Source organism: Notothenia rossii, assembly GCF_949606895.1.
Source record: "Notothenia rossii genome assembly, chromosome: 4".
Lineage (NCBI taxonomy): Eukaryota > Metazoa > Chordata > Actinopteri > Perciformes > Nototheniidae > Notothenia > Notothenia rossii.
The window spans coordinates 48,364,077-48,381,115 of NC_136902.1; the positions used below are offsets into that span (position 1 = coordinate 48,364,077).

General features: G+C 41.4%; 1 long non-coding RNA gene across 2 annotated transcripts; it reads left to right on the top strand.

Moving 5' to 3' along the window:
• The first annotated feature begins 12,421 nt into the window (after positions 1-12,421).
• Positions 12,422-14,891, top strand: LOC307037728. Of its 2 annotated transcripts, none has more exons than XR_013807774.1 (7): positions 12,422-12,488; positions 13,273-13,333; positions 13,414-13,463; positions 13,973-14,017; positions 14,135-14,185; positions 14,294-14,351; positions 14,438-14,891. It is a non-coding gene; the product is annotated as an uncharacterized lncRNA (long non-coding RNA). The 2 variants fall into 2 exon arrangements; XR_013807775.1 differs by lacking the exon at positions 12,422-12,488 and adding an exon at positions 12,726-12,894.
• The last annotated feature ends 2,148 nt before the right edge of the window (positions 14,892-17,039 follow it).

The following is a 17,039-nucleotide window of genomic DNA, read 5'->3' on the forward strand; positions in this document are numbered from 1 at the left end:
CCGCAGCACATCAAGCCTCAAGTATCACCTCAATGCAAAACATATAGCAGCTAGCGTGGAAGCTAGCGTGGATGTTAGCCCGACTCGGAGTACAAGGACCCACACCCAATTCGCGTTGATCAAACAGTGGCCTATGCAACAGAGAGATTTTATTTTTCATCAGGATATTGGAAGAATAGGAGGGATGCCAAAAAAGAAAAAAAAAGTTTTATTTTATTTCAAATGGTACACTTTATGTTGAACTATTTATTACGTTGTTGGTGCAACTGGCACTTTATGTTGAACTGTTTATTGTTTTGGCCATGGTTATTGAGAGACCCCCCCCCCCCCCCCCCTTTCATCACAGCACGAGAGGATATAAGTAGGCGGCTGAGCACAGCTCTGCCCTTCCTTTGCTGCAGCCACACAGAGACAATGCCGGCTTGTGTCTCTTCTTTACCTTCTGCTTGATCTATTACCACGTTACTTAAAGTACCCATTTGAACCTTCTCAGAGACTCCATTGGTCTCCTTATTTTAAATTTCTCTCCTGGAAGCGAAAGGAGCATCACAGTTTTCTTCAGGCTATAATATTATACTATTGTTAATAGTTCACACATTGAGTTCATTGTTGTGCAATGTTGAGTATACAGTACTGATATATCTACCATTTATTTTATGAGTGTAATATCTGCATTTTCTCTTTTTGTTTGATTAGGACATCCAGCCATTTATACCTTTAGGGTGTTAGGAATCGTGGAAAAAGGTAGGAACCAAAAGCAGACTACAAAAAACGGAAAAAGGTCTTGAAACAAAAGCGAGCTTTATTTAAAAGCTGATTAACAAACCATGGCATAACATGAAACGGTAACAGAAAACAACTACACAAAAACTGACCGTGAGAAACATGGAGGAAGACCGGAGAGATAACCAAGAAACATGACGTGAAGGGAGGCCAAACAAACAATGAACCGACAGGGGCACACAGGAAGAGACAAGACTAAATACAGGGAGGGGTAATCACGAGACAAGAAACAGCCGGGCAGGGGAGGCAGAAACACAAAGGCAACAGGTGAACACAATTAGACAATCTGACACACCAGGGAAACTAACGACAGGATAACAAGACACAGGTGGGAACAGAACAGCTAAATAACACCCAAAACAAACTGAAACAGACTAAACTAAAAACGTGACATGACATTAGGATTGTGACACAGGGCAATGGTTATCGATGGTGCTTTTAAAACCTATTGTATAATAACTGTGTGATTACTATTTCTTTTCAAATGCATAAATGCCACCCATTTACACCGCTCTTCCCGTCAAGAATTTGAATTTGAATAAAACTCCGTTTTTCGGGGGCTCCTTAGTCTCTCGTTTACTCTCTCAACGGTCTCAACGGTCTCAACGGTCTATGTTGGTGTTTGGATCAAGGGAGCACAGGTTCAAACCCCACTGCAATCAGCATGTCGTTGTGTCCCTGGGCAAGACACTTCACCCCAAATTGCTCCTGTGGGGATTGCCCACAGTATTGAGTATGTAAGTCGCTTTGGATAAAAGCGTCTAACAAGTAACATGTAATGTAATGTTCAGGTTATAATGTCCTTAATTTACTAGCAGTCACAAGACTAAATAAATAACAGTATGATGATTAAATCAGATCAGGGTCTAAGGATAGAGATATACAGTGGGGCAAAAAAAAGTATTTAGTCAGCCACCAATTGTGCAAGTTCTCCCACTTAAAAAGATGAGAGGCCTGTAATTTTCATCCTAGGTATACCTCAACTATGAGAGACAAAATGAGGAAAACAAATCCAGAAAATCACATTGTTTGATTTTTAAAGAATTTATTTGCAAATTATGGTGGAAAATAAGTATTTGGTCACCTACAAACAATATGATAATACTTTATTGGTCAGATCAAGTCTGAAATTTGACTTGCGTCACAGCAGCTCCATGTCCAACATCAACAGACAAATATCCAGACACAATACATGAAACACAAACAACATTTAACATAACAGCACAATCAGTGAGAGAAAACATGCTCAAAGAGCCTTCAGCGTGCATTTGATCTGGGATTTAGCTCGGTATTTACTGTGAGGATTGACTGATGCACAAAGGAGTGCTTCAGTCTGAGTTTATTGAATCGTGGGACCCTGTATCTCCGATTAGATGGTAGCAGTTCATATTCACTGTTCAGAACATGGTTTGGGTCAGAGATTATGTTGTTGGACAGCCTCACTAGGTTGTTATGATAGGCTGAGTCATAGAGTCTCTGACAGGGTTGACCAACAATTAGGCCGCAAGGTGAACCTCGAAAAGTCCTTTAGAAAAGAAATCCCGCTCCACAGAAGTGGAACTACATAATCTTTAGTTCATAAAAAAGAACTAGTCATGCATATCCACCAAAAAAAAGTTTGTTGCTAAAATTCCTGTCAATTCTTCTAGGCACGTAATTATTGGCTGAACTAGTCCCTTCAAAGCGTAATAATATCTTGGTCAAAAGTAGTGCCACGGTTCGTCACGTGATCATGCTACACCAATTGGGTAGCTGCATATTGTCAACAGAAGTGAAAGATGGCCGCCTACATGGTTACGCTAAACCAGACCAAATGGATTCTAAACAGTGCTGTATGCTTGTTTTATGTCATGTTTTGTCATATGTCTTAATACATCGCTAAGTCCGAGGTATTTGCCTTATATACGCGGTATTTGTGAGGGGTTTTACTATCTGGGAACAGAGTTGACCATCGAATCAACATTGGCTAGCAGCGTTTATCAGCCAACTCCAGCTACAACAACATTCCTGGACTACCATGTTCACATCGCTAGGTTCATTGGCTGAGCTCGTGGATTATTCCATTAGACTGAGGACTTTTTGTCTGTCTGTCTGTTGTTATTGTTACCCTGTACACGTTAAATGCACTCTTAAAATAAACATGACTCTATTTCATACATAGCTGCGTCCAAGAAGAAGGTTAACTTGTTACGTTAAGTAATTTAGATCAATAAAATGCAGTACTTATACCAATGACCATTGATTCATTTATTTACTCATTCATCATATAATAATTTGATGAATTACATTATTATTATTATTATTATTATAGATTATTATTATATAGATATATATAGATTATTATTATAGATATATATAATATATATATATTATATTATATTATTATTATTATTATTGTAATATGATAATATTGTATTTGTAACTTCAAAATCAATGCCACTGTGTAACTGTCATGGAGGGTGTACAGTCTGTTGATGTTGTTGAAGACCTGCAGTGTGATCATGAGGAATGTGACACACGGATGTTTTTACATGCCCAACATGCTGCACAGGAGCACAAAGCTGTCGTCATCAAGAGCTCTGACACTGATGTGGCAGCCTCGGATTGTACCCTGTACACGTTAAATGCACTCTTAAAATAAACATGACTTGATTTCATACATAGCTGCGTCCAAGAAGAAGGTTAACTTGTTACGTTAAGTAATTTAGATCAATAAAATGCAGTACTTATACCAATGTCCATTGATTCATTTATTTACTAATTCATCCCTCCACAAATGAAAACAACACTGATGAACCATAAAAACGAGATTTATTACAAATATAAAAGGTATGACATAGAAAACAGTACAAAACAGAATAAGGACACTCCTATTCCTCACTGTCAGTGTCAGGGCAGTCATCGTTCTCTTCCTCTGTTTCTTTTTTATTTGCACAATTTGAGCAACAACATAAGTCTGTGCAACAGAGTCCTGCAGAGAAGCATGAACATCTGCCTTTCTCGCAGGCAGACTCTTTGCAGCTGCAGTGTATCACATTCAACACACTGTCAAGGGCAGGATTTCTTGTCATCCAGGTGACGTGTAATTTCCCATCCTCTATTTCCCAACCATATCCAGCAGGTGATGGAGCATTTATTTCTCTTTTGAGAAAAGGACCTCATTATTGCTGCCTGGTCATTTTCCCTTTTGCAGTGCTGATGGAGGGTATCAGGAATGCTTAATTCTGGCAAGGCCGATGATGCCATACAGAAAGCCTTGTACCTAGCATCATTTACATTTTCGGCTGCTGGCCGATCATATAGGTGACATACATACCGGCAAAGAAGTGCAAATGTTGATTGCTCCAAGTTAAAGTTAGTACCTAAACTTCTAAAAGCCTTAAGGTAGTCATCTTTCTCACATGCAACAGCAAATGACTTTCTTTTACCTTTGCCATAGAAAGCGCTTGTGGAGTCACACCCAGAGAACGTGTGAATTCCAATCAAGGCTGAACACACACTGGTTCCGAGAGCTGATGACACCATGGCAATGTCAATGATCCGTGTCCTGTTGCCAGTCCCTGTGAAAACATATAAGCTGCATGGCAAATCTGCCTGCAGACTTACAGCAATGACTGCCACATCAGTGTCAGAGCTCTTGATGACGACAGCTTTGTGCTCCTGTGCAGCATGTTGGGCATGTAAAAACACCCGTATGTCACATTCCTCATGATCACACTGCAGGTCTTCAACAACATCAACAGACTGTACACCCTCCATGACAGTTACACAGTGGCATTGATTTTGATGGGCAATGTACAAGCTGAGGTTTTTACCCACTGTTGTGAGGTCTGCATCTGTCCATGCCACATAAAGGAATTCGGCCAGTGCTTCCTTATTTTTTCCGTCAGAGAGAAACTTCTTCTACTGGGTTGGAGTTCTCTGATCTGGGCTGAAGATTGTTATTAGTTGTGACCCTGTATCAGCTCTACGGGACCGTTCTAGGCTTTTGATGCTGATGGGTGGATACCGGTCAGTGACAAAATCAATGCGTGTACACTTGTGATGCAAAGCAAGTTGGAGTATGCTCTGCAGTATGGTCTCTGCAAGCTCTCCAAATGTTGCTGGTCTGGATCGCATGGCCTGCATGACTGCCATGCCATCAAAAAGAATGGCACCACCTATTGGAACTTTGTCAACCAAGCACTCTCCACCAGTGCTTAATTTGTAAATCATAAGGTACCGGAACGCAAAGTACATATGACAGCTCAGGGATGACGAGACGCGTACAGGTCCCGGAACGTATACAGAAAAGGTGCTGAAAACAACATGAAAATGTCCACTTGCAACGCTGTGGGACTTACAAGCCTCAATTTCAAATAATATCCATGGTATAAATGTTATGACGATAATTTATAATTTTTTAGGCTAGTACGCACAACATAGGCAAATGCCCACATCACCACAGGTGGGACTTCAGTATACAGCCAGCAATTAATTTCTCAACAGGTTTAACGTGTAAAAAATATATATATTAGGCCTATTCAAAGATTGGCACGGCGGCCTATTAATAGACAGTATGTTTGCTCACCATATTTAGTTGTTTAAAACACCCCACATCACGAGCATGTCCGGATTGTCCTCTATCTCTTTTTTTCTGCTTTTACTGCGTGTGTCTGTGGCAGTTCTGTGTCCTTTGGCCACCCAGGACCTCACGTACGGGACTGGATTGAATTTAGCCAGGGGGGGTCCAACAAGATTTAGGAAGAGTAAAGATAACATGGTGGATGTGAGCAAAGAGCTACGGTTGGGAGTGCAAATCAAGTTCATTTGAGAAAATCCGCGCTCACATTCAGCACTTGCAATGGGAATGCTGTTGACAGCAACAAGTAACTCCATCAGCTCATCGGGGGTGTCTTTACCATCTGAGTCTCTGTACGTTCTGTAGGCCCGTATGACTGCGTGCGGGTTGGCAATGTTGAAGCGCTGACACAGTGACTCGACCTCAGTCTCTCCATACAGCGCACCTGCGTCCTCGGGCCAGTATTGTGCGTAAAGCACCTTCAACTCCTCAATGAACTTGTTATATCCAGTTTTATCTGGCATCCGGCCTCCTTGAGATAACATACGGTCCTCCAAGTTCTTGGCCACAGTTAGAAAAAACTGCTTGGGGTCGAGTGATCTGTCGCTTGATTTTCCTCCATTCAGCGTGATGCCATGGAAAGAGTTTTCCTCAATTCCCCTTTGGCTCAGTTCAGTGTAGCGACCTGGCCGATCCGACATGGCCTCAAGTACCCTGATTTCCCGACAAATTGACTTGTGTGCTGAAATGATGGTAACGTCTCGTTTTTGAAGCTCGACTGAGAGCTCAGATAATTCTTGCAATGCATCGCACATTATGCCTAAATTCTTCACAAACGCATGCGAAGATAAGCGCATAGCAAGCCCACTGTATGTTTGCTTTGTGACACTGTTACGGGAGGGATCTTCTGATGCAGTTTTGAAATGCTTGTAAAGTGCTGGGTAGTTCTTCCACACTGCTTCAACGGTTCTAAAACTTGATGCCACCCATCTAGTGTCTAAAATACGACCTATTTTGCATAGCTGGACATCCAAGCTCTCAGCTGACTCTCTCAGCTCCATTCGATTTTTGTTAGATGTGCTATACAGTGCATATATCTTGTCCATCAATATTTTAAAGTGATTTATAGCACCCATCTCTTTCACTACGTCTGCGACTGCAAGCTCAAGCCTGTGGGCTGAGCAGTGCCACACAGTAATGTTGGGGAACATGGCCTGGAGCCGACTCGCCACTCCGCTTTTACGCCCTAACATAACCGAAGCACCATCACAAGTTACTCCAATGAGGGTCTTAGAGAGAAAATCCTGTGTCAAATGCAGGCGCTCCAGAGCAGACAACAGTTTGTGGACAATACCTTGAGCAGTTAGATCATCTAGCTCTACGAGTTCAGTAAAAATGTTTGTAGGCTTGTCCATATCGGGCAACTGAGCCCTAAGGTATATTATCAAGCAGCTCTTTTTGCTTAAACTGGTTGACTCATCCAGCATTACACTAATTTTGGGAGTGCACTGTACTATTTTTTCAAACAGTTTTCTTTTCATTTCTTCAGAAATATATTTCTGTATGTTTACACATGCAACATTGGAATGTAAAATTCTCCCCATATCGAGTCCATTTAATTCTTGGCAATCAATCTCCTGTTCGAAGCCATATGCGGGACGGTGGCGTTTAGCCTCCTTGTACGCCGTGCGAAATACGCGAGCTGTAGTGGCCATCTGTTCAGACTGACTATTAATTATAGACTGTCCTAAAGTGTCCACTTTTGCCTTTTCAAGAATGCTTGCTGCTGCTAGGTGAGCCTTGGTACGGGCATGTTCAAATACTTTTTTTCTGACTGCGCGTTGCTGTTTTATAATATCTGAAGCAGATGAGGTTACTGTGCATAAAACCCACTCTTTTGCAAGTTTAATCCCCGACGTCTTCTCTGCCCCCAAAGTCCCCACCGCCTTACACGTTGTGCAACCCAAACCTGATTTTCCCCTAAAAAGCCAGGGATAGTAAGTCTGCTTCACTTTTAGCTGAGCTTCTGTCCAAACAGTTGTGCATCCCATCCCTGACCTGTCGCTGGACGTCCCACACTCTTCTACGCTCAATGCGCTCTCCTCTCCTACTGAATCTTCCTGCTGTAAGCCAGCTGATGTCGCGGTTCCGCTCGCCTCTTGCTCCGGCTGTTGTACCGGGCTAGTTGATGCCAGGGTACCCACCCGTTGCTGTTGGTGGTCCACCTGGCTGACGGTAGCTGGCTCCTGTTCCGGCTGGCGGTGAACCTGACCCGCTGCTGCCACGGTGCCAGCCTCCTGCCCGGGCTTGGCTAGCTGGCGGTTAGCTAGCTGGCTAGCTGTTGCGGCGCTAACCTCCTCCTGGTTTTGACCATCAACATGACCGCTGCAGCTGCCCTCGTCGCTGCTTGTGGAGGCTTTTCTGACTCGTTTTGAAGTGTCTATTACCTCTTCCTTCTTTTTGAAGAAAGACAGTACATTTAACTGTCTTTTTGACATGCTTGCATTGAATCACCGTTTCTTCCTCTCTGCGACGTGCTCCTCATGTGGCGAATTTCAAAAGTGAAAGACGTTTGTCCGTTGGTCCAGCTTTTCAGTGCGTCAACACAGATCTCCGACTCTTTCAAATCTTAATCTTAATAAACGACATGAAATTCTTGGGATTTTTTCTGTAAATTAATATCTGCATATTTTATTTCATTTTAACCATTTTTTTTTTTTTTTTTTTGTGAGAGGTACCGGATCTGCCCAAATAGGTGCCGGACCACAGGGTGGCCAAAATGAAGAGGTGCCGGATCCTGTTCCGGCAGGATCCGGCTCAAATTAACCACTGCTCTCCACCTTTGCTCTCCAATAGATCCATGAGAGCTGATTTGTTTGTTTTGGCAAGTGAACCATCAGCACTTGCTGATGGATATGACACAGTTCCCAAGGAATATGACAGAATTTCCCTCATTTCAATTTTCCTGCTCTGGCCAAGGATGAGGAGCCTGGAAAATAACTTCTTGTCACTGACACTACGCAAAATCACTTCCTTGCCTGCTGCAGATTTTTTGGGGGGCTTTTTCTGATCACTGAGAGTCTTGAGTCTTTGCGATATTATGGGGGCAAATATGTCAACTGTTTTAGATAACAGTCTCTGCTCCATAAACTCCTTCACAGCATTTTCACCCTTTTCTGAGGCAACAAGCAAATCCTTTGTGATTTCTCCTGTTGCTACTCTTCCAGAGCTAAGACACACAATGCTGTGTTGGTGTACATCAAAAGGGTTGAGCATGGAATCAATAGTGTTCAATATTCTACTCACAGCCTTTGCATCAGCAGAGATGCGTGTCTTGTCCAGGTCTTTTCTTGTCCGTAGCTCAGGAGATATCCCTGCCATTGATTCACACTGTCTTGCTATCACGGCTCTTTCATGCTGTGACAGTATCCAGCGATACACTGCAGACCGATTCTGTGTGATCCCTGTCCAGCCACCTTTGGTCTTGGCATCTCTGTTAAGTGTTTGCTCAGTAGCCTGGTCGCAAGCAATGGAGGCAAATCCATGAACACTTTGTCGCTGGACAGTCCACTGGCCTTTCACATTCATGTCACTGTGGCAAGAGGAACGTGTGACAGGCAGATTAATCATTTCCAGCCAGTATGCAGGTAAATGTCGAGCGTAATTTACTCGATAGTAGGCAAAAAAACATGGCATCATTAACCGGACGGTTGACAGGTGAAGCTGCCAGTTTGATTCTCGCTTTGCTCTCACAAACAGGAGGAGTAGCTGCATCATGTCAATGTATGAGCTCCAGAAAGCAAATGTTGCATTCTCTGTACTCCTCCTCTGCACAAGGTCTGCATATTTCGAGCACATATTATCAAACCTCTGATCTGCACTCAAAACATCCATCAATCTGTCTGGAAAGGCACATTCCATCTCAGTGATGACATCCATGCACGCAGCTCTCTCTTAGGGTGGCAAGGAGTCCATGAAGGTGATAAACCGGATGCGCTGCAGACTCTCATATAGAAGTTTATGAGCCCTCATGCTGCGATTGTAGTGATGGCCATTTAGTACCCCATTGATGGATCCTGGGGCAACAACTTCAGATTCAATGAGGATATCTTGCAGTCCTGCATCTCCAAACCTTTTGCCTAGAATACTCAGGTAGGACATGCATGTATGGAATTCACCTAGTCTAATCACTAGACGCTTTGTAAACTCAAAATCCTTCCAGCGTATTTGCTTTGCTTTGGCATATAGCCTGGTCAAACACAAAAACTATATGATCCAGTTCTAGCTGGTCAGCAATCTGGACACTTCGCTTCAGGATAGTGTTGACTGTTGACATCTCTGTTGGTGAGGCTTCAATGACTGGAAGATAATACAATGCGGACTTCTGCAGATTGTTTTCATCCTGAAGCAGTGTATGGAACCCTGTCCAGCTTGGGATTGTACAACTATCCGTACATGTGGACTTCACTAAAGCATATGCCATTTCAGCTTGTGCAGCAAAGTGGGTGTCCATTCTGCATGTCGCTGACTGCACTGGTTGACACAAGTTCTGTGGCCCTTGCCTTTTGGACTGTTGGTAAGGTTATATAGGCATTGGGGGGGGGGGGGGGGGGGGCTATGAATGAGGTAACTCCCTTTCTCAGTGGCTGTCTAATTGCTGTGGACATAGGCTCGACGGGCAAACTCTGGAGCATAATTCCATTTGTATGGTGAGTAGTTCCACGACCCGATAGTGTCTCCTCAGCAAAGTCAATGTTATCCCACACAAGTGTTGTGGGTGTCCGCTTTGAGAATCCCTTCGGTATTTTGTCTCTGCCTTCTACTAGTGTCAGTTGGGCAAGGCTAGTGTCTAGACTCAAAACTGTGTCCCATGATGCACAATGTCCCAGTCTGTTAAGCAGTGATACAATGCGTGATGATCCTCCTCGTGATGACCTCCTCATCCTCTACCAACCACCCCGGTCCCTCAGATCCACCTCAGCCGGTTTGCTCTCAATCCCCAAGGACAAACTCCGGAGCTTCGGGGACAGAGCCTTCTCTGTGGCAGCCCCGAAGCTCTGGAACTCCCTCCCCTAAGACCTCCGTGAGTCTGATTCCCTCACCCTGTTCCAGTCCCTTCTCAAAACCAACCTCTTCAACTCTGCTTATCCTTAAACCCGCCCCTCCCCCCTCTTAACCAACATCCTCCTGACTGCTTTTCTGTTTTTGTTTTGTTTTTGTTTTTGTTTGTGTTTTTGTTCTGGTTTTGTTTGTCGACCTGACTCATAATGTAAAGCGTCTTTGGGTCTAGAAAAGCGCTATATAAATCCCATTTATTATTATTATTATGATCCAGTTTAATGTCGAACAGTTAAACCCAAAGCCAAGAACTTGGGTGTCTGCTTGCGGCCCTTGGAAGCAAGGTACACAATATCTTGACAAACAGACAACACTTTCAAATGTACGCCATCATCAATGTTGACATAATGATCCAGTGTTGACTCCTCAGTGGCACCTATAATCCAGCTGACCAGATTGTACAGATGTAGCGATTCTTTTCAGACAGTTTGAAACGCGAGGGCCGTGATTGGTACGTGATCTGCCCTCACTCAAGGGAAAACCTCCAGCTTGACTTGAGACCACCCCCGTGATAGATACATTTAATTATAATGAAGCCAGCTGCAATGGAACATTAATCCACCAGGGGGTGCAGTGGGGTTCCACACTGGAGCTCATGAGAAATAAAGTCAGATACTGTACGCTGGATGTACAGCAGAACTTTGTTAAGATCCATATGTCACGGATATCATAATACTGTGCTAAATAAGAGACATGTAATCATTTACAAAACATCACCATGTTGTTATTTAACTAAATAATTTTGTTATTCGAAAAAAACGAACGGGAGGAAATGCAGCCCGGCTCTCGATTTTTAATCCTAATTTAATCATTATCTTCACCACGATCATTTATGTTTATGTTCGCCGAATTGACATGAAATCACTGACACATATGAATATACTGTATTCAACTTCATTAAAACGTTATTAACGTGCCTAAACTCAGTAATTCACCAAAAATATGTATATTTTAATGGAGCTTTGTCGGTCGATCAGGATCCCAAAGTGTAGCGGAGGGATCCTCATCTGGATGAAGGGTGTTATTTTCTCCATAAAGAACAAGTCGCTGCAAATTATCCCGCTTATTACATGGCCACATTCTCAACAAAGTAACGACATCACTCCAAATATTAATTTAAATGCTTTTGTGGATTTAGAAAATGATTTTATTGATTTAAAAAATAGTTGTATGTATTGATTTAAATTGACATGCATCCGCAGAGAAAAATAGCCCGTTGTTACTGTTTGAACTAACGTAGCAACGGCAGGAACTGCTTCGATAGCGTTTTTGAGGAGCTTTTTGATTACAGATTTGAAAACATCGTTGCTTGCTTTAAAAGTAGCACAATTCATTATGTCAAACCTTGGAATGTATCTAGATATCCCTGCCCTAATGCCAAAGTAACTGGCAACTGAATATGTGTCGCCGTCTGATGTGTATGTCTGGACCCCGGCGTAAAAAGGAGGATTTCTGCCCGTTACTTCTCCGCTGTTTTCTTGTTGCTCTTGTCTTCTCAGTTAGAAAGCAAACTGCATGCACTTTGCTTTTCAGCCAAACTGTATACAGTTAAATCGAACGGACTTCTTTGTGCAGATGTGAGCGTCCTTAACAACGGTCAATAAATCCTTGACAGCGGTCTGTCTGTTCTGGATTAACAATGTGTCACGTGTTCTGAATTGACCAATCAGAATCGAGTATTCAACAAAGCCATGTAATAATGTTTTTTTAACGGACGTTGTCTGATTATATAATCATATGCCGGGCCGCTCGTGTCTGTTGATCTCCAGATTAACAGCAGCATGAGAATAACCTGCCGAAAGTGCCGATGCTCCATGGCGGAGGCTCCGCTAGAAATTGCCGGGATTTGCGTTTTCACCCCCTTAATGTCTGACCAATGGTTGAACAGCATTTCCGAGCACATGACTTGTGTTTAAAGTTTATAGTCCGTTTGAGTTTTGCCCGTGTGAACGCAAACCAAACTTTCTGAAAAATGAAACAATGTAACAAACTGTGGTCTGGTGCACACCAGAGAGTGGACTATTAGGTGTGAATAAGATTGAACCCAAAAAACTTTTGAAAAAAAACTTTTATCAGTCTTTTGCAGTGGACATTTGTCTCGAATGACTAATTTGCGTAGTCCAATCAAATGATACTGGAGGGTTAAGCCCGGGGGAGAAATGCTAATGCTAACGCTATATTAGCATCGGCGATCTGTTCTACTTAATGCTATCTGCACAAATGGTTGACATTAAACATTAAAAAGAGCAGGCAGTTCAGAGAGAATCAAAGGAAAGCAGACAGGCAGCTTTGCATGACATTCTTCTGGACGTGTTTCATTGTGTTGATTGTGAGGGTAGCCAATCAGTTTTTTGACAGTTGATGACGCGTTGCATCCTGTTTCCGGGATAGCAGTTCTGTTCTGTTAATCATAGCGTCAGAGTACGATGGAGGTAAGTGTGATATTAACAGATACTGAGGCCACAAGCTAGGGAGATTTTCTTTCTAGATCCCCTCCATGGCACTGGCTGGAGAGATGATAGTCGCACCAAACCATTCAGGTTTTTTGGGGCACAGTTACATCACATCCGGACAGTGGTAGTTCTGTTTTAGACCACTTGTCTATCTTTTTTTAATCTATGGCTCTGTTTTATTTGAACAGAACCATAGATGCCACTTGATAGCGGGGCTGTTCTGTTTTACCCCTTAATTACTTTTTTTTGGAAGTTCAAGTTTGTTCCTGTTCCAACAGTGTTCAAAGATTTTCGAGTACTTATAAAGTTGAATTAAATTGTACTAATTCTTAACTTTCACATGCATTGTGTTCACAGAAACCTTGCTCAGATCTTGTGCCCTGGGCCTTGGGCAAGTCTTGGTGTGGATGATGTCCAGGTAAGATTTGTTAAAATTATTCTACTGAAGAGTAAGATGTATTTGTCATTTTTGACACTTTTGACTCTTCACACTACAAGGCCTACCAAGACAAGGGTTCTCGAACAACTGTGGGGTGTTTGTTTTGATGGTAAGATACTGGATATACAGTATACATATAGTAGTCCTATTTTTCTGTTTATAATAATGTATACAAATGTATAATGCTTTCAACATGCTATACACTTCATTATTGCTCATAGTTCAATCAATCAATCATTCAATGTTTATTTATATAGCCCAATATCACAAATGTTACATTTGTCTCAGTGGACTTCACAGTTTGTACAGAATATCAGTATGACAATACGACACCCTCTGTCCTTAGACCCTCACATCGTACAAGGAAAAACTTCCAGAGAAAACCCCACAGTTTAAAGGGAAAAATGGGAGAAACCTCAGGGAGAGCAACAGAGGAGGGATCCCTCTCCCAGGACGGACAGACGTGCAATAGATGCCGTGTGTAAATTGAAAAGATAATACATTTGCAACATAGGTAGTCCAAATGTAGTTTGAGACATGCTGTGATTTATTTATATCCAAAACAACATTCACACCATAGCATCACAACAACCTAATATATATACTGTTTCTTTACAGTACGCATTTTACATAGTGGCAAGAGCCCAATTTGATTTCAATGAGGTATGTATAAATAAGGGTTTAATATTTCAGTTTTTCATTGATATCACTTGTGGATACAAGACTTTTTCAGGACATGTGTTGTTGACCCATCTGGTTGTGTGCTTTTTATATTCCAAGACAAACTAGGAACTGGTTGTGCCTAGATCTCCTCAAAAACGTTCCCATGCCGTATGTTTCTTTAATTTTACAATTTACATTTGCATTCTTGAAACTATTTGTAACCAGACTATATCATTTTTAAAGAATGTTTTTAATGTTTGTCTTTCATTCACCAAGGTCTGAACAAGAGAGGTCGCAAGACTGCAAGAGGCGACTGGAGGAAAAGGCAATGCAGGTAGAAGTTGTTGAATCACAAATGATAAAGTCTTGAACCAGTGTGAGTGTTAAACATTTAACCTCTCTTTGTCAAATATATTTCAGGATGAAGAGGTTGTGAGGTTCCACAAAAGAGGCAGGCCATAATTTGAAGGACGCTGGTAATTGAGATGGGGTCATGAGTGACCGCTGCTGGGGGGGAACTGTTACAATCAGCTGTATTAGGTTCACTAATGCCTCAAAATGTATTAGTTGTCACAATCTGTCTGTGTTTTATTTTGTCCTGTCTTGTCTGTTGCTTCCTGTCTCTGTGTTCATTAAAATTGAAAGTCCTGAATTCAAAGTGTTTCTTAAGTAAAAGAGTATAAGTATTATCAGCTAAATGTACTCGAAGTATCAAAAGTAGAAGTACAGTATGCGGAATGGCTCTGTTCACAGTATTATATTACCATTGATATTATCCTGTCAATTTGTCAATACGATGGCACTTTTTTAATATATTTTTAAAATACTGGTAGGAAATACAGTAATATATGATTTAATTTATATCACATGTTTTTTATCAGTAAAAAGTGAGTAAATTTACAATATTGCCTCAGAACTGCAGTGATTATATTGAAATTAAAAAGGTGTACGTTAAAAAACAAATGAAGGCCCTTTCTTGAAGTCATAACTGAAATAGTTGATGCAATTAACATGCAAATAGACATTAAAATATTATTTGAAGGCCGTTAATGTGTTCAATTTGAGTTTTACATTTTTTTAATGCCGTTGCCATGGCGACAGATCACTCGCCATCATCACAGACCTCAAGGTATCATTATATTACCGGTATCATTATATATATATATATATATATATATATTAATAATATAAGATATAATATGTTATTTAAGCAATAGCTCACGACAGGCCGTGGTATATGCTCATTATATCACAGCTAAGGGGCGTGGTTCGGCCCGACGCAAAGGTTTGATCCTGTGACCACTAACGGTCATAATTTCTCTGCTTTGTTTCAAGACCCGCATCAGAAAGCTTTTGAATGGTGGTACTTTTCCAGTTGGTCTACCTGCTCTTCACGTAGCTCTGCATGTCGTAGTTTAGGTGCTTTTTTTTTCTGGAGATAGGCACTGCTCAATCCGCTCCTCCATACTATAGTAAGGCCCCCCCGGAGGTCAAAGTTAATCTTAAATGTTTCCATTTTATACTTTGTAAATTTGTTTCGTAACGGAAGAAATTTAAATATATTTATAAAACTGACAAGTCAAATCAAGCAATCTGATTGGTCGATAGCGTTTTTGCGGACCTCTTTGATTACAGATTTGAAAACATTGTTGCTTGCTTTAAAAGTAGCACAATTCGTTATGTTAAACCTTCAAAAGTATCTAGATATCCCTGCCCTAATGCCAAAGGAACTGCACACTGAATATGTTTTTGCCGTTTGATGTCTATGTCTGGACCGATGCGTCAAAAAGGAGGGCTTCTGCCCCCTTACTTCTCCGCTGCTTTCTTGTTCCAGTATGAAAAGCAAACTGCAGGCAGTTTGCTGTTCATCACAGACCTCAAGGTATCATTATATTACCGGTATCATTATATATATATATATTAATAATATAAGATATAATATGTTATATATATATATATATTACTAAGGTTGAGAAGGAGGGGCTCCCGCCCACAGATATGTTACTTTTGTAAGTACACAACACGGGAGTCTGGATGTCACGTGCCTGAAAGGTTGAGCAGGAGGGGCGTCGAGGCTCTGCCCATGTTGAGCTCCCGCCCACGTTGAGGTATTGTGCACTGCATTGAGGGGCTTCTCTGTTGTTGTGAGAGTCTGCGAGACCAGAGATGTAGTTCATTAACCGTTTCACACAAAAAAACGTGTTACTTCACTGTTTTACGACACTTTTTTTTTTTTTTACTTGCAAAATTATCTTTTAAATTGACAAACATCATATGTGTAATTCGTGGCACAATTCAAACGGGTTCGAAAGATAATCTTTCTCTCTCCATTGACTTCAATACATAATTTTTCAGAAAATAAGGTCCCACGGAGCTCCCCCGGAAGGGGAGGGACTTCGCCACTCTATATGGTAGTTTTTCGTAGGAGGAGGTGTGGTAAATGACCCAAGTTCTGAGTGACATGAGGTCTTAACTTTGTCTAGGTTAATTCTTTTGTTTTCTGTTTTACAGAAGTTCATTTCTGAGAGATATAAATGCTATTTTCTCCCATGAAATCTTAAAATTAAAAGTGCCTCACAAAACAATGTGTGGCTTCAGCATCCACTGCTTGGGTTGGTACCCCCAGTTGGGAATTGGTTAAGTTAGATGCATTTGACTCCAATTATGCCTTTTGACTTTGATTTGAAAATCTTAGCGGTTTTATTTTTAGATAGGCGATGTTGAACAAATCAGTCCTTTACAGACCTGAAATCCAGGGCGTCTTTCACCAGACTTATACTCTCTTTTGGAGAAATGGAGAAATCACCTTTACTCGTATCTATTTTCAGCATCACGAAAAAAAGATGCAGTGATTATTATTAGTCATTGGTTTGATCCTCACAGAAAAGACCCTGTCGCCCCCTCCAAAAGAATAAATCTATGATAATGCAATTAATGTAAAATATTAAGTTACTGTGCTGTAACCTGGGCTAAAGTTAACAACGATTTTTCTTCAGTAATGTAATTGTATCATTAAGTTAGT